The sequence below is a fragment of the Phyllobates terribilis genome, unplaced genomic scaffold (genome assembly GCF_046119375.1).
Source record: "Phyllobates terribilis strain yellow unplaced genomic scaffold, ASM4611937v1 Scaffold_40__1_contigs__length_11209783, whole genome shotgun sequence".
NCBI classification, from domain to species: Eukaryota; Metazoa; Chordata; class Amphibia; order Anura; family Dendrobatidae; genus Phyllobates; species Phyllobates terribilis.
This window is the reverse complement of record NW_027362800.1, coordinates 5,364,463-5,381,074: the sequence shown is the minus strand read 5'-3', so window position 1 is coordinate 5,381,074 and position 16,612 is coordinate 5,364,463. Positions and strand designations below refer to the sequence as shown.

Here is a 16,612-nt window from a genome sequence, read left to right as displayed (position 1 = left end):
AGATCTAAAACGCGTGGATTGCAGCAGCAGCAAGCCGAAAAGTGCAGGCATGTGAGGGATCTAGAGGTTGACAGCATGTCTTCTTAACGGGAGTCCAGGTGGCCATCTCCACAAATGGACTTTTCAGAATCCTTGGGTGGCACCGTAGTCGGAAACCAATTCTGGTTATCGCTTCTCGGCCTTTTGGCTAAGATCAAGTGTAGTATCTGTTCTTATCAGTTTAATATCTGATACGTCCCCTATCTGGGGACCATATATTAAATGGATTTTTAGAACAGGGAGATGGAAAAAGAGCTTGCTCTGTCCACTCCACGCATTGACCTGGTATTGCAGTATCTCCAGGACCGGTGCACCCCTTCTTTAATGCAGTTTCTAAAATCAGAAAGAATTGAATTCAATGCTTTTTGTTCATTTTGCTTGTTTGTCGGATTTTGGGATGGACTCTTTGGCTTTGCTTTTCTTCTCCTCATTGGATTTTTCATGTTAAAAGTTGCAGAAGCCAGATGACAAGCTCATTTTGGTTCAACTTCAGCAACTGTGCATTGCATTGCCATGTAATGTAATGTAATGCAATGCTATCTATCTAGCTCTCCCTCTATACTTCCTTTTGGATAAACAGACATATTAGGCAAGCATTTTGGAGCTTTCACCTAAATAACTACAGGTGGTGAGATAAGCTGCACAATATAATTGACCTTTCAGTATATTGTTGCACACACACCATCTATTTAGCAAATGCCCTTGTTATCAACAGCAGCCTTTTAAACTCACCTGAGCTAACAGGTATGTGAGCTGGTTACTCTGCTGCGCTTAAAATTTCTTTTTTGGTTTGCTACAATGCCTTTTCTGAAACGTTGTCTCCCTCTGCTGGAACACTGACTTCTTTCATTTAATGCCTGCAGACTATAAAAGAGAAACCAACCCAAAAAGTTTGGTTGATTAGTCTGTGGCATTCTTTTAAACTGTTGCTTATGGCGGTCTCTGTGAGCTTCTCAGTGACATTCAGCCATCCAGGTATCCCGCCTGCAGTAGACGGAATGTGGCAATGGAACGCTGGCTGCGCGTGTCATAATAGGCTCTGAGCCTTTATATACCTGCGCACAGCAGCAGCCACCTTCAGTCTGCTGCTGGACAGCCAGCAGCAGCAGCAGGAGAGGTAATTAATCAGCAACCCTCCTGCTAAGGGTAGACAGCTGCTCGTTCCACCCCCCCCCCGCCTTAATTGGTTCTCCTCCCTTCCAACGGTGTTGAGGCGGGTGGGAACAGCCGGGGGTTGAGGGTACTGTGCTAAAAGAGGTGGAGTTATGCAGATCTAAAACGCGTGGATTGCAGCAGCAGCAAGCCGAAAAGTGCAGGCATGTGAGGGATCTAGAGGTTGACAGCATGTCTTCTTAACGGGAGTCCAGGTGGCCATCTCCACAAATGGACTTTTCAGAATCCTTGGGTGGCACCGTAGTCGGAAACCAATTCTGGTTATCGCTTCTCGGCCTTTTGGCTAAGATCAAGTGTAGTATCTGTTCTTATCAGTTTAATATCTGATACGTCCCCTATCTGGGGACCATATATTAAATGGATTTTTAGAACAGGGAGATGGAAAAAGAGCTTGCTCTGTCCACTCCACGCATTGACCTGGTATTGCAGTATCTCCAGGACCGGTGCACCCCTTCTTTAATGCAGTTTCTAAAATCAGAAAGAATTGAATTCAATGCTTTTTGTTCATTTTGCTTGTTTGTCGGATTTTGGGATGGACTCTTTGGCTTTGCTTTTCTTCTCCTCATTGGATTTTTCATGTTAAAAGTTGCAGAAGCCAGATGACAAGCTCATTTTGGTTCAACTTCAGCAACTGTGCATTGCATTGCCATGTAATGTAATGTAATGCAATGCTATCTATCTAGCTCTCCCTCTATACTTCCTTTTGGATAAACAGACATATTAGGCAAGCATTTTGGAGCTTTCACCTAAATAACTACAGGCGGTGAGATAAGCTGCACAATATAATTGACCTTTCAGTATATTGTTGCACACACACCATCTATTTAGCAAATGCCCTTGTTATCAACAGCAGCCTTTTAAACTCACCTGAGCTAACAGGTATGTGAGCTGGTTACTCTGCTGCGCTTAAAATTTCTTTTTTGGTTTGCTACAATGCCTTTTCTGAAACGTTGTCTCCCTCTGCTGGAACACTGACTTCTTTCATTTAATGCCTGCAGACTATAAAAGAGAAACCAACCCAAAAAGTTTGGTTGATTAGTCTGTGGCATTCTTTTAAACTGTTGCTTATGGCGGTCTCTGTGAGCTTCTCAGTGACATTCAGCCATCCAGGTATCCCGCCTGCAGTAGACGGAATGTGGCAATGGAACGCTGGCTGCGCGTGTCATAATAGGCTCTGAGCCTTTATATACCTGCGCACAGCAGCAGCCACCTTCAGTCTGCTGCTGGACAGACAGCAGCAGCAGCAGCAGGAGAGGTAATTAATCAGCAACCCTCCTGCTAAGGGTAGACAGCTGCTCGTTCCACCCCCCCCACCGCCTTAATTGGTTCTCCTCCCTTCCAACGGTGTTGAGGCGGGTGGGAACAGCCGGGGGTTGAGGGTACTGTGCTAAAAGAGGTGGAGTTATGCAGATCTAAAACGCGTGGATTGCAGCAGCAGCAAGCCGAAAAGTGCAGGCATGTGAGGGATCTAGAGGTTGACAGCATGTCTTCTTAACGGGAGTCCAGGTGGCCATCTCCACAAATGGACTTTTCAGAATCCTTGGGTGGCACCGTAGTCGGAAACCAATTCTGGTTATCGCTTCTCGGCCTTTTGGCTAAGATCAAGTGTAGTATCTGTTCTTATCAGTTTAATATCTGATACGTCCCCTATCTGGGGACCATATATTAAATGGATTTTTAGAACAGGGAGATGGAAAAAGAGCTTGCTCTGTCCACTCCACGCATTGACCTGGTATTGCAGTATCTCCAGGACCGGTGCACCCCTTCTTTAATGCAGTTTCTAAAATCAGAAAGAATTGAATTCAATGCTTTTTGTTCATTTTGCTTGTTTGTCGGATTTTGGGATGGACTCTTTGGCTTTGCTTTTCTTCTCCTCATTGGATTTTTCATGTTAAAAGTTGCAGAAGCCAGATGACAAGCTCATTTTGGTTCAACTTCAGCAACTGTGCATTGCATTGCCATGTAATGTAATGTAATGCAATGCTATCTATCTAGCTCTCCCTCTATACTTCCTTTTGGATAAACAGACATATTAGGCAAGCATTTTGGAGCTTTCACCTAAATAACTACAGGTGGTGAGATAAGCTGCACAATATAATTGACCTTTCAGTATATTGTTGCACACACACCATCTATTTAGCAAATGCCCTTGTTATCAACAGCAGCCTTTTAAACTCACCTGAGCTAACAGGTATGTGAGCTGGTTACTCTGCTGCGCTTAAAATTTCTTTTTTGGTTTGCTACAATGCCTTTTCTGAAACGTTGTCTCCCTCTGCTGGAACACTGACTTCTTTCATTTAATGCCTGCAGACTATAAAAGAGAAACCAACCCAAAAAGTTTGGTTGATTAGTCTGTGGCATTCTTTTAAACTGTTGCTTATGGCGGTCTCTGTGAGCTTCTCAGTGACATTCAGCCATCCAGGTATCCCGCCTGCAGTAGACGGAATGTGGCAATGGAACGCTGGCTGCGCGTGTCATAATAGGCTCTGAGCCTTTATATACCTGCGCACAGCAGCAGCCACCTTCAGTCTGCTGCTGGACAGCCAGCAGCAGCAGCAGGAGAGGTAATTAATCAGCAACCCTCCTGCTAAGGGTAGACAGCTGCTCGTTCCACCCCCCCCCCGCCTTAATTGGTTCTCCTCCCTTCCAACGGTGTTGAGGCGGGTGGGAACAGCCGGGGGTTGAGGGTACTGTGCTAAAAGAGGTGGAGTTATGCAGATCTAAAACGCGTGGATTGCAGCAGCAGCAAGCCGAAAAGTGCAGGCATGTGAGGGATCTAGAGGTTGACAGCATGTCTTCTTAACGGGAGTCCAGGTGGCCATCTCCACAAATGGACTTTTCAGAATCCTTGGGTGGCACCGTAGTCGGAAACCAATTCTGGTTATCGCTTCTCGGCCTTTTGGCTAAGATCAAGTGTAGTATCTGTTCTTATCAGTTTAATATCTGATACGTCCCCTATCTGGGGACCATATATTAAATGGATTTTTAGAACAGGGAGATGGAAAAAGAGCTTGCTCTGTCCACTCCACGCATTGACCTGGTATTGCAGTATCTCCAGGACCGGTGCACCCCTTCTTTAATGCAGTTTCTAAAATCAGAAAGAATTGAATTCAATGCTTTTTGTTCATTTTGCTTGTTTGTCGGATTTTGGGATGGACTCTTTGGCTTTGCTTTTCTTCTCCTCATTGGATTTTTCATGTTAAAAGTTGCAGAAGCCAGATGACAAGCTCATTTTGGTTCAACTTCAGCAACTGTGCATTGCATTGCCATGTAATGTAATGTAATGCAATGCTATCTATCTAGCTCTCCCTCTATACTTCCTTTTGGATAAACAGACATATTAGGCAAGCATTTTGGAGCTTTCACCTAAATAACTACAGGTGGTGAGATAAGCTGCACAATATAATTGACCTTTCAGTATATTGTTGCACACACACCATCTATTTAGCAAATGCCCTTGTTATCAACAGCAGCCTTTTAAACTCACCTGAGCTAACAGGTATGTGAGCTGGTTACTCTGCTGCGCTTAAAATTTCTTTTTTGGTTTGCTACAATGCCTTTTCTGAAACGTTGTCTCCCTCTGCTGGAACACTGACTTCTTTCATTTAATGCCTGCAGACTATAAAAGAGAAACCAACCCAAAAAGTTTGGTTGATTAGTCTGTGGCATTCTTTTAAACTGTTGCTTATGGCGGTCTCTGTGAGCTTCTCAGTGACATTCAGCCATCCAGGTATCCCGCCTGCAGTAGACGGAATGTGGCAATGGAACGCTGGCTGCGCGTGTCATAATAGGCTCTGAGCCTTTATATACCTGCGCACAGCAGCAGCCACCTTCAGTCTGCTGCTGGACAGCCAGCAGCAGCAGCAGCAGGAGAGGTAATTAATCAGCAACCCTCCTGCTAAGGGTAGACAGCTGCTCGTTCCACCCCCCCCCCGCCTTAATTTGTTCTCCTCCCTTCCAACGGTGTTGAGGCGGGTGGGAACAGCCGGGGGTTGAGGGTACTGTGCTAAAAGAGGTGGAGTTATGCAGATCTAAAACGCGTGGATTGCAGCAGCAGCAAGCCGAAAAGTGCAGGCATGTGAGGGATCTAGAGGTTGACAGCATGTCTTCTTAACGGGAGTCCAGGTGGCCATCTCCACAAATGGACTTTTCAGAATCCTTGGGTGGCACCGTAGTCGGAAACCAATTCTGGTTATCGCTTCTCGGCCTTTTGGCTAAGATCAAGTGTAGTATCTGTTCTTATCAGTTTAATATCTGATACGTCCCCTATCTGGGGACCATATATTAAATGGATTTTTAGAACAGGGAGATGGAAAAAGAGCTTGCTCTGTCCACTCCACGCATTGACCTGGTATTGCAGTATCTCCAGGACCGGTGCACCCCTTCTTTAATGCAGTTTCTAAAATCAGAAAGAATTGAATTCAATGCTTTTTGTTCATTTTGCTTGTTTGTCGGATTTTGGGATGGACTCTTTGGCTTTGCTTTTCTTCTCCTCATTGGATTTTTCATGTTAAAAGTTGCAGAAGCCAGATGACAAGCTCATTTTGGTTCAACTTCAGCAACTGTGCATTGCATTGCCATGTAATGTAATGTAATGCAATGCTATCTATCTAGCTCTCCCTCTATACTTCCTTTTGGATAAACAGACATATTAGGCAAGCATTTTGGAGCTTTCACCTAAATAACTACAGGTGGTGAGATAAGCTGCACAATATAATTGACCTTTCAGTATATTGTTGCACACACACCATCTATTTAGCAAATGCCCTTGTTATCAACAGCAGCCTTTTAAACTCACCTGAGCTAACAGGTATGTGAGCTGGTTACTCTGCTGCGCTTAAAATTTCTTTTTTGGTTTGCTACAATGCCTTTTCTGAAACGTTGTCTCCCTCTGCTGGAACACTGACTTCTTTCATTTAATGCCTGCAGACTATAAAAGAGAAACCAACCCAAAAAGTTTGGTTGATTAGTCTGTGGCATTCTTTTAAACTGTTGCTTATGGCGGTCTCTGTGAGCTTCTCAGTGACATTCAGCCATCCAGGTATCCCGCCTGCAGTAGACGGAATGTGGCAATGGAACGCTGGCTGCGCGTGTCATAATAGGCTCTGAGCCTTTATATACCTGCGCACAGCAGCAGCCACCTTCAGTCTGCTGCTGGACAGCCAGCAGCAGCAGCAGCAGGAGAGGTAATTAATCAGCAACCCTCCTGCTAAGGGTAGACAGCTGCTCGTTCCACCCCCCCCCCGCCTTAATTTGTTCTCCTCCCTTCCAACGGTGTTGAGGCGGGTGGGAACAGCCGGGGGTTGAGGGTACTGTGCTAAAAGAGGTGGAGTTATGCAGATCTAAAACGCGTGGATTGCAGCAGCAGCAAGCCGAAAAGTGCAGGCATGTGAGGGATCTAGAGGTTGACAGCATGTCTTCTTAACGGGAGTCCAGGTGGCCATCTCCACAAATGGACTTTTCAGAATCCTTGGGTGGCACCGTAGTCGCAAACCAATTCTGGTTATCGCTTCTCGGCCTTTTGGCTAAGATCAAGTGTAGTATCTGTTCTTATCAGTTTAATATCTGATACGTCCCCTATCTGGGGACCATATATTAAATGGATTTTTAGAACAGGGAGATGGAAAAAGAGCTTGCTCTGTCCACTCCACGCATTGACCTGGTATTGCAGTATCTCCAGGACCGGTGCACCCCTTCTTTAATGCAGTTTCTAAAATCAGAAAGAATTGAATTCAATGCTTTTTGTTCATTTTGCTTGTTTGTCGGATTTTGGGATGGACTCTTTGGCTTTGCTTTTCTTCTCCTCATTGGATTTTTCATGTTAAAAGTTGCAGAAGCCAGATGACAAGCTCATTTTGGTTCAACTTCAGCAACTGTGCATTGCATTGCCATGTAATGTAATGTAATGCAATGCTATCTATCTAGCTCTCCCTCTATACTTCCTTTTGGATAAACAGACATATTAGGCAAGCATTTTGGAGCTTTCACCTAAATAACTACAGGTGGTGAGATAAGCTGCACAATATAATTGACCTTTCAGTATATTGTTGCACACACACCATCTATTTAGCAAATGCCCTTGTTATCAACAGCAGCCTTTTAAACTCACCTGAGCTAACAGGTATGTGAGCTGGTTACTCTGCTGCGCTTAAAATTTCTTTTTTGGTTTGCTACAATGCCTTTTCTGAAACGTTGTCTCCCTCTGCTGGAACACTGACTTCTTTCATTTAATGCCTGCAGACTATAAAAGAGAAACCAACCCAAAAAGTTTGGTTGATTAGTCTGTGGCATTCTTTTAAACTGTTGCTTATGGCGGTCTCTGTGAGCTTCTCAGTGACATTCAGCCATCCAGGTATCCCGCCTGCAGTAGACGGAATGTGGCAATGGAACGCTGGCTGCGCGTGTCATAATAGGCTCTGAGCCTTTATATACCTGCGCACAGCAGCAGCCACCTTCAGTCTGCTGCTGGACAGCCAGCAGCAGCAGCAGCAGGAGAGGTAATTAATCAGCAACCCTCCTGCTAAGGGTAGACAGCTGCTCGTTCCACCCCCCCCCCGCCTTAATTTGTTCTCCTCCCTTCCAACGGTGTTGAGGCGGGTGGGAACAGCCGGGGGTTGAGGGTACTGTGCTAAAAGAGGTGGAGTTATGCAGATCTAAAACGCGTGGATTGCAGCAGCAGCAAGCCGAAAAGTGCAGGCATGTGAGGGATCTAGAGGTTGACAGCATGTCTTCTTAACGGGAGTCCAGGTGGCCATCTCCACAAATGGACTTTTCAGAATCCTTGGGTGGCACCGTAGTCGGAAACCAATTCTGGTTATCGCTTCTCGGCCTTTTGGCTAAGATCAAGTGTAGTATCTGTTCTTATCAGTTTAATATCTGATACGTCCCCTATCTGGGGACCATATATTAAATGGATTTTTAGAACAGGGAGATGGAAAAAGAGCTTGCTCTGTCCACTCCACGCATTGACCTGGTATTGCAGTATCTCCAGGACCGGTGCACCCCTTCTTTAATGCAGTTTCTAAAATCAGAAAGAATTGAATTCAATGCTTTTTGTTCATTTTGCTTGTTTGTCGGATTTTGGGATGGACTCTTTGGCTTTGCTTTTCTTCTCCTCATTGGATTTTTCATGTTAAAAGTTGCAGAAGCCAGATGACAAGCTCATTTTGGTTCAACTTCAGCAACTGTGCATTGCATTGCCATGTAATGTAATGTAATGCAATGCTATCTATCTAGCTCTCCCTCTATACTTCCTTTTGGATAAACAGACATATTAGGCAAGCATTTTGGAGCTTTCACCTAAATAACTACAGGTGGTGAGATAAGCTGCACAATATAATTGACCTTTCAGTATATTGTTGCACACACACCATCTATTTAGCAAATGCCCTTGTTATCAACAGCAGCCTTTTAAACTCACCTGAGCTAACAGGTATGTGAGCTGGTTACTCTGCTGCGCTTAAAATTTCTTTTTTGGTTTGCTACAATGCCTTTTCTGAAACGTTGTCTCCCTCTGCTGGAACACTGACTTCTTTCATTTAATGCCTGCAGACTATAAAAGAGAAACCAACCCAAAAAGTTTGGTTGATTAGTCTGTGGCATTCTTTTAAACTGTTGCTTATGGCGGTCTCTGTGAGCTTCTCAGTGACATTCAGCCATCCAGGTATCCCGCCTGCAGTAGACGGAATGTGGCAATGGAACGCTGGCTGCGCGTGTCATAATAGGCTCTGAGCCTTTATATACCTGCGCACAGCAGCAGCCACCTTCAGTCTGCTGCTGGACAGCCAGCAGCAGCAGCAGCAGGAGAGGTAATTAATCAGCAACCCTCCTGCTAAGGGTAGACAGCTGCTCGTTCCACCCCCCCCCGCCTTAATTGGTTCTCCTCCCTTCCAACGGTGTTGAGGCGGGTGGGAACAGCCGGGGGTTGAGGGTACTGTGCTAAAAGAGGTGGAGTTATGCAGATCTAAAACGCGTGGATTGCAGCAGCAGCAAGCCGAAAAGTGCAGGCATGTGAGGGATCTAGAGGTTGACAGCATGTCTTCTTAACGGGAGTCCAGGTGGCCATCTCCACAAATGGACTTTTCAGAATCCTTGGGTGGCACCGTAGTCAGAAACCAATTCTGGTTATCGCTTCTCGGCCTTTTGGCTAAGATCAAGTGTAGTATCTGTTCTTATCAGTTTAATATCTGATACGTCCCCTATCTGGGGACCATATATTAAATGGATTTTTAGAACAGGGAGATGGAAAAATAGCTTGCTCTGTCCACTCCACGCATTGACCTGGTATTGCAGTATCTCCAGGACCGGTGCACCCCTTCTTTAATGCAGTTTCTAAAATCAGAAAGAATTGAATTCAATGCTTTTTGTTCATTTTGCTTGTTTGTCGGATTTTGGGATGGACTCTTTGGCTTTGCTTTTCTTCTCCTCATTGGATTTTTCATGTTAAAAGTTGCAGAAGCCAGATGACAAGCTCATTTTGGTTCAACTTCAGCAACTGTGCATTGCATTGCCATGTAATGTAATGTAATGCAATGCTATCTATCTAGCTCTCCCTCTATACTTCCTTTTGGATAAACAGACATATTAGGCAAGCATTTTGGAGCTTTCACCTAAATAACTACAGGTGGTGAGATAAGCTGCACAATATAATTGACCTTTCAGTATATTGTTGCACACACACCATCTATTTAGCAAATGCCCTTGTTATCAACAGCAGCCTTTTAAACTCACCTGAGCTAACAGGTATGTGAGCTGGTTACTCTGCTGCGCTTAAAATTTCTTTTTTGGTTTGCTACAATGCCTTTTCTGAAACGTTGTCTCCCTCTGCTGGAACACTGACTTCTTTCATTTAATGCCTGCAGACTATAAAAGAGAAACCAACCCAAAAAGTTTGGTTGATTAGTCTGTGGCATTCTTTTAAACTGTTGCTTATGGCGGTCTCTGTGAGCTTCTCAGTGACATTCAGCCATCCAGGTATCCCGCCTGCAGTAGACGGAATGTGGCAATGGAACGCTGGCTGCGCGTGTCATAATAGGCTCTGAGCCTTTATATACCTGCGCACAGCAGCAGCCACCTTCAGTCTGCTGCTGGACAGCCAGCAGCAGCAGCAGCAGGAGAGGTAATTAATCAGCAACCCTCCTGCTAAGGGTAGACAGCTGCTCGTTCCACCCCCCCCCCCGCCTTAATTGGTTCTCCTCCCTTCCAACGGTGTTGAGGCGGGTGGGAACAGCCGGGGGTTGAGGGTACTGTGCTAAAAGAGGTGGAGTTATGCAGATCTAAAACGCGTGGATTGCAGCAGCAGCAAGCCGAAAAGTGCAGGCATGTGAGGGATCTAGAGGTTGACAGCATGTCTTCTTAACGGGAGTCCAGGTGGCCATCTCCACAAATGGACTTTTCAGAATCCTTGGGTGGCACCGTAGTCGGAAACCAATTCTGGTTATCGCTTCTCGGCCTTTTGGCTAAGATCAAGTGTAGTATCTGTTCTTATCAGTTTAATATCTGATACGTCCCCTATCTGGGGACCATATATTAAATGGATTTTTAGAACAGGGAGATGGAAAAAGAGCTTGCTCTGTCCACTCCACGCATTGACCTGGTATTGCAGTATCTCCAGGACCGGTGCACCCCTTCTTTAATGCAGTTTCTAAAATCAGAAAGAATTGAATTCAATGCTTTTTGTTCATTTTGCTTGTTTGTCGGATTTTGGGATGGACTCTTTGGCTTTGCTTTTCTTCTCCTCATTGGATTTTTCATGTTAAAAGTTGCAGAAGCCAGATGACAAGCTCATTTTGGTTCAACTTCAGCAACTGTGCATTGCATTGCCATGTAATGTAATGTAATGCAATGCTATCTATCTAGCTCTCCCTCTATACTTCCTTTTGGATAAACAGACATATTAGGCAAGCATTTTGGAGCTTTCACCTAAATAACTACAGGCGGTGAGATAAGCTGCACAATATAATTGACCTTTCAGTATATTGTTGCACACACACCATCTATTTAGCAAATGCCCTTGTTATCAACAGCAGCCTTTTAAACTCACCTGAGCTAACAGGTATGTGAGCTGGTTACTCTGCTGCGCTTAAAATTTCTTTTTTGGTTTGCTACAATGCCTTTTCTGAAACGTTGTCTCCCTCTGCTGGAACACTGACTTCTTTCATTTAATGCCTGCAGACTATAAAAGAGAAACCAACCCAAAAAGTTTGGTTGATTAGTCTGTGGCATTCTTTTAAACTGTTGCTTATGGCGGTCTCTGTGAGCTTCTCAGTGACATTCAGCCATCCAGGTATCCCGCCTGCAGTAGACGGAATGTGGCAATGGAACGCTGGCTGCGCGTGTCATAATAGGCTCTGAGCCTTTATATACCTGCGCACAGCAGCAGCCACCTTCAGTCTGCTGCTGGACAGACAGCAGCAGCAGCAGCAAGAGAGGTAATTAATCAGCAACCCTCCTGCTAAGGGTAGACAGCTGCTCGTTCCACCCCCCCCCCCGCCTTAATTGGTTCTCCTCCCTTCCAACGGTGTTGAGGCGGGTGGGAACAGCCGGGGGTTGAGGGTACTGTGCTAAAAGAGGTGGAGTTATGCAGATCTAAAACGCGTGGATTGCAGCAGCAGCAAGCCGAAAAGTGCAGGCATGTGAGGGATCTAGAGGTTGACAGCATGTCTTCTTAACGGGAGTCCAGGTGGCCATCTCCACAAATGGACTTTTCAGAATCCTTGGGTGGCACCGTAGTCGGAAACCAATTCTGGTTATCGCTTCTCGGCCTTTTGGCTAAGATCAAGTGTAGTATCTGTTCTTATCAGTTTAATATCTGATACGTCCCCTATCTGGGGACCATATATTAAATGGATTTTTAGAACAGGGAGATGGAAAAAGAGCTTGCTCTGTCCACTCCACGCATTGACCTGGTATTGCAGTATCTCCAGGACCGGTGCACCCCTTCTTTAATGCAGTTTCTAAAATCAGAAAGAATTGAATTCAATGCTTTTTGTTCATTTTGCTTGTTTGTCGGATTTTGGGATGGACTCTTTGGCTTTGCTTTTCTTCTCCTCATTGGATTTTTCATGTTAAAAGTTGCAGAAGCCAGATGACAAGCTCATTTTGGTTCAACTTCAGCAACTGTGCATTGCATTGCCATGTAATGTAATGTAATGCAATGCTATCTATCTAGCTCTCCCTCTATACTTCCTTTTGGATAAACAGACATATTAGGCAAGCATTTTGGAGCTTTCACCTAAATAACTACAGGTGGTGAGATAAGCTGCACAATATAATTGACCTTTCAGTATATTGTTGCACACACACCATCTATTTAGCAAATGCCCTTGTTATCAACAGCAGCCTTTTAAACTCACCTGAGCTAACAGGTATGTGAGCTGGTTACTCTGCTGCGCTTAAAATTTCTTTTTTGGTTTGCTACAATGCCTTTTCTGAAACGTTGTCTCCCTCTGCTGGAACACTGACTTCTTTCATTTAATGCCTGCAGACTATAAAAGAGAAACCAACCCAAAAAGTTTGGTTGATTAGTCTGTGGCATTCTTTTAAACTGTTGCTTATGGCGGTCTCTGTGAGCTTCTCAGTGACATTCAGCCATCCAGGTATCCCGCCTGCAGTAGACGGAATGTGGCAATGGAACGCTGGCTGCGCGTGTCATAATAGGCTCTGAGCCTTTATATACCTGCGCACAGCAGCAGCCACCTTCAGTCTGCTGCTGGACAGCCAGCAGCAGCAGCAGGAGAGGTAATTAATCAGCAACCCTCCTGCTAAGGGTAGACAGCTGCTCGTTCCACCCCCCCCCCGCCTTAATTGGTTCTCCTCCCTTCCAACGGTGTTGAGGCGGGTGGGAACAGCCGGGGGTTGAGGGTACTGTGCTAAAAGAGGTGGAGTTATGCAGATCTAAAACGCGTGGATTGCAGCAGCAGCAAGCCGAAAAGTGCAGGCATGTGAGGGATCTAGAGGTTGACAGCATGTCTTCTTAACGGGAGTCCAGGTGGCCATCTCCACAAATGGACTTTTCAGAATCCTTGGGTGGCACCGTAGTCGGAAACCAATTCTGGTTATCGCTTCTCGGCCTTTTGGCTAAGATCAAGTGTAGTATCTGTTCTTATCAGTTTAATATCTGATACGTCCCCTATCTGGGGACCATATATTAAATGGATTTTTAGAACAGGGAGATGGAAAAAGAGCTTGCTCTGTCCACTCCACGCATTGACCTGGTATTGCAGTATCTCCAGGACCGGTGCACCCCTTCTTTAATGCAGTTTCTAAAATCAGAAAGAATTGAATTCAATGCTTTTTGTTCATTTTGCTTGTTTGTCGGATTTTGGGATGGACTCTTTGGCTTTGCTTTTCTTCTCCTCATTGGATTTTTCATGTTAAAAGTTGCAGAAGCCAGATGACAAGCTCATTTTGGTTCAACTTCAGCAACTGTGCATTGCATTGCCATGTAATGTAATGTAATGCAATGCTATCTATCTAGCTCTCCCTCTATACTTCCTTTTGGATAAACAGACATATTAGGCAAGCATTTTGGAGCTTTCACCTAAATAACTACAGGTGGTGAGATAAGCTGCACAATATAATTGACCTTTCAGTATATTGTTGCACACACACCATCTATTTAGCAAATGCCCTTGTTATCAACAGCAGCCTTTTAAACTCACCTGAGCTAACAGGTATGTGAGCTGGTTACTCTGCTGCGCTTAAAATTTCTTTTTTGGTTTGCTACAATGCCTTTTCTGAAACGTTGTCTCCCTCTGCTGGAACACTGACTTCTTTCATTTAATGCCTGCAGACTATAAAAGAGAAACCAACCCAAAAAGTTTGGTTGATTAGTCTGTGGCATTCTTTTAAACTGTTGCTTATGGCGGTCTCTGTGAGCTTCTCAGTGACATTCAGCCATCCAGGTATCCCGCCTGCAGTAGACGGAATGTGGCAATGGAACGCTGGCTGCGCGTGTCATAATAGGCTCTGAGCCTTTATATACCTGCGCACAGCAGCAGCCACCTTCAGTCTGCTGCTGGACAGCCAGCAGCAGCAGCAGCAGTAGAGGTAATTAATCAGCAACCCTCCTGCTAAGGGTAGACAGCTGCTCGTTCCACCCCCCCCCGCCTTAATTGGTTCTCCTCCCTTCCAACGGTGTTGAGGCGGGTGGGAACAGCCGGGGGTTGAGGGTACTGTGCTAAAAGAGGTGGAGTTATGCAGATCTAAAACGCGTGGATTGCAGCAGCAGCAAGCCGAAAAGTGCAGGCATGTGAGGGATCTAGAGGTTGACAGCATGTCTTCTTAACGGGAGTCCAGGTGGCCATCTCCACAAATGAACTTTTCAGAATCCTTGGGTGGCACCGTAGTCGGAAACCAATTCTGATTATCGCTTCTCGGCCTTTTGGCTAAGATCAAGTGTAGTATCTGTTCTTATCAGTTTAATATCTGATACGTCCCCTATCTGGGGACCATATATTAAATGGACTTTTAGAACAGGGAGATGGAAAAAGAGCTTGCTCTGTCCACTCCACGCATTGACCTGGTATTGCAGTATCTCCAGGACCGGTGCACCCCTTCTTTAATGCAGTTTCTAAAATCAGAAAAAGTTGAATTCAATGCTTTTTGTTCATTTTGCTTGTTTGTCGGATTTTGGGATGGACTCTTTGGCTTTGCTTTTCTTCTCCTCATTGGATTTTTCATGTTAAAAGTTGCAGAAGCCAGATGACAAGCTCATTTTGGTTCAACTTCAGCAACTGTGCATTGCATTGCCATGTAATGTAATGTAATGCAATGCTATCTATCTAGCTCTCCCTCTATACTTCCTTTTGGATAAACAGACATATTAGGCAAGCATTTTGGAGCTTTCACCTAAATAACTACAGGTGGTGAGATAAGCTGCACAATATAATTGACCTTTCAGTATATTGTTGCACACACACCATCTATTTAGCAAATGCCCTTGTTATCAACAGCAGCCTTTTAAACTCACCTGAGCTAACAGGTATGTGAGCTGGTTACTCTGCTGCGCTTAAAATTTCTTTTTTGGTTTGCTACAATGCCTTTTCTGAAACGTTGTCTCCCTCTGCTGGAACACTGACTTCTTTCATTTAATGCCTGCAGACTATAAAAGAGAAACCAACCCAAAAAGTTTGGTTGATTAGTCTGTGGCATTCTTTTAAACTGTTGCTTATGGCGGTCTCTGTGAGCTTCTCAGTGACATTCAGCCATCCAGGTATCCCGCCTGCAGTAGACGGAATGTGGCAATGGAACGCTGGCTGCGCGTGTCATAATAGGCTCTGAGCCTTTATATACCTGCGCACAGCAGCAGCCACCTTCAGTCTGCTGCTGGACAGCCAGCAGCAGCAGCGGCAGGAGAGGTAATTAATCAGCAACCCTCCTGCTAAGGGTAGACAGCTGCTCGTTCCACCCCCCCCCCCGCCTTAATTGGTTCTCCTCCCTTCCAACGGTGTTGAGGTGGGTGGGAACAGCCGGGGGTTGAGGGTACTGTGCTAAAAGAGGTGGAGTTATGCAGATCTAAAACGCGTGGATTGCAGCAGCAGCAAGCCGAAAAGTGCAGGCATGTGAGGGATCTAGAGGTTGACAGCATGTCTTCTTAACGGGAGTCCAGGTGGCCATCTCCACAAATGAACTTTTCAGAATCCTTGGGTGGCACCGTAGTCGGAAACCAATTCTGGTTATCGCTTCTCGGCCTTTTGGCTAAGATCAAGTGTAGTATCTGTTCTTATCAGTTTAATATCTGATACGTCCCCTATCTGGGGACCATATATTAAATGGACTTTTAGAACAGGGAGATGGAAAAAGAGCTTGCTCTGTCCACTCCACGCATTGACCTGGTATTGCAGTACCTCCAGGACCGGTGCACCCCTTCTTTAATGCAGTTTCTAAAATCAGAAAAAGTTGAATTCAATGCTTTTTGTTCATTTTGCTTGTTTGTCGGATTTTGGGATGGACTCTTTGGCTTTGCTTTTCTTCTCCTCATTGGATTTTTCATGTTAAAAGTTGCAGAAGCCAGATGACAAGCTCATTTTGGTTCAACTTCAGCAACTGTGCATTGCATTGCCATGTAATGTAATGTAATGCAATGCTATCTATCTAGCTCTCCCTCTATACTTCCTTTTGGATAAACAGACATATTAGGCAAGCATTTTGGAGCTTTCACCTAAATAACTACAGGTGGTGAGATAAGCTGCACAATATAATTGACCTTTCAGTATATTGTTGCACACACACCATCTATTTAGCAAATGCCCTTGTTATCAACAGCAGCCTTTTAAACTCACCTGAGCTAACAGGTATGTGAGCTGGTTACTCTGCTGCGCTTAAAATTTCTTTTTTGGTTTGCTACAATGCCTTTTCTGAAACGTTGTCTCCCTCTGCTGGAACACTGACTTCTTTC

General features: G+C 44.9%; 13 non-coding genes across 13 annotated transcripts; all 13 read left to right on the top strand.

The window, feature by feature from the left end:
* The first annotated feature begins 167 nt into the window (after window positions 1–167).
* On the top strand, window positions 168–358 carry LOC141187931 (U2 spliceosomal RNA). Its single transcript, XR_012262070.1, has one exon. It is a non-coding gene; the product is annotated as a U2 spliceosomal RNA (small nuclear RNA).
* A 1,117-nt stretch (window positions 359–1,475) lies between these two features.
* On the top strand, window positions 1,476–1,666 carry LOC141187930 (U2 spliceosomal RNA). Its single transcript, XR_012262069.1, has one exon. It is a non-coding gene; the product is annotated as a U2 spliceosomal RNA (small nuclear RNA).
* A 1,121-nt stretch (window positions 1,667–2,787) lies between these two features.
* Window positions 2,788–2,978, top strand: LOC141187929 (U2 spliceosomal RNA). Its single transcript, XR_012262068.1, has one exon. It is a non-coding gene; the product is annotated as a U2 spliceosomal RNA (small nuclear RNA).
* Window positions 2,979–4,095: 1,117 nt separating this feature from the next.
* On the top strand, window positions 4,096–4,286 carry LOC141187927 (U2 spliceosomal RNA). The gene has a single exon (XR_012262066.1). It is a non-coding gene; the product is annotated as a U2 spliceosomal RNA (small nuclear RNA).
* A 1,120-nt stretch (window positions 4,287–5,406) lies between these two features.
* Window positions 5,407–5,597, top strand: LOC141187925 (U2 spliceosomal RNA). The gene has a single exon (XR_012262065.1). It is a non-coding gene; the product is annotated as a U2 spliceosomal RNA (small nuclear RNA).
* A 1,120-nt stretch (window positions 5,598–6,717) lies between these two features.
* On the top strand, window positions 6,718–6,908 carry LOC141187924 (U2 spliceosomal RNA). Its single transcript, XR_012262064.1, has one exon. It is a non-coding gene; the product is annotated as a U2 spliceosomal RNA (small nuclear RNA).
* A 1,120-nt stretch (window positions 6,909–8,028) lies between these two features.
* On the top strand, window positions 8,029–8,219 carry LOC141187923 (U2 spliceosomal RNA). Its single transcript, XR_012262063.1, has one exon. It is a non-coding gene; the product is annotated as a U2 spliceosomal RNA (small nuclear RNA).
* A 1,119-nt stretch (window positions 8,220–9,338) lies between these two features.
* LOC141184834 (U2 spliceosomal RNA) lies at window positions 9,339–9,529 on the top strand. The gene has a single exon (XR_012259552.1). It is a non-coding gene; the product is annotated as a U2 spliceosomal RNA (small nuclear RNA).
* A 1,121-nt stretch (window positions 9,530–10,650) lies between these two features.
* On the top strand, window positions 10,651–10,841 carry LOC141187922 (U2 spliceosomal RNA). The gene has a single exon (XR_012262062.1). It is a non-coding gene; the product is annotated as a U2 spliceosomal RNA (small nuclear RNA).
* A 1,121-nt stretch (window positions 10,842–11,962) lies between these two features.
* LOC141187921 (U2 spliceosomal RNA) lies at window positions 11,963–12,153 on the top strand. The gene has a single exon (XR_012262061.1). It is a non-coding gene; the product is annotated as a U2 spliceosomal RNA (small nuclear RNA).
* A 1,117-nt stretch (window positions 12,154–13,270) lies between these two features.
* On the top strand, window positions 13,271–13,461 carry LOC141187920 (U2 spliceosomal RNA). The gene has a single exon (XR_012262060.1). It is a non-coding gene; the product is annotated as a U2 spliceosomal RNA (small nuclear RNA).
* Window positions 13,462–14,580: 1,119 nt separating this feature from the next.
* Window positions 14,581–14,771, top strand: LOC141184582 (U2 spliceosomal RNA). Its single transcript, XR_012259324.1, has one exon. It is a non-coding gene; the product is annotated as a U2 spliceosomal RNA (small nuclear RNA).
* A 1,121-nt stretch (window positions 14,772–15,892) lies between these two features.
* Window positions 15,893–16,083, top strand: LOC141184478 (U2 spliceosomal RNA). The gene has a single exon (XR_012259229.1). It is a non-coding gene; the product is annotated as a U2 spliceosomal RNA (small nuclear RNA).
* The last annotated feature ends 529 nt before the right edge of the window (window positions 16,084–16,612 follow it).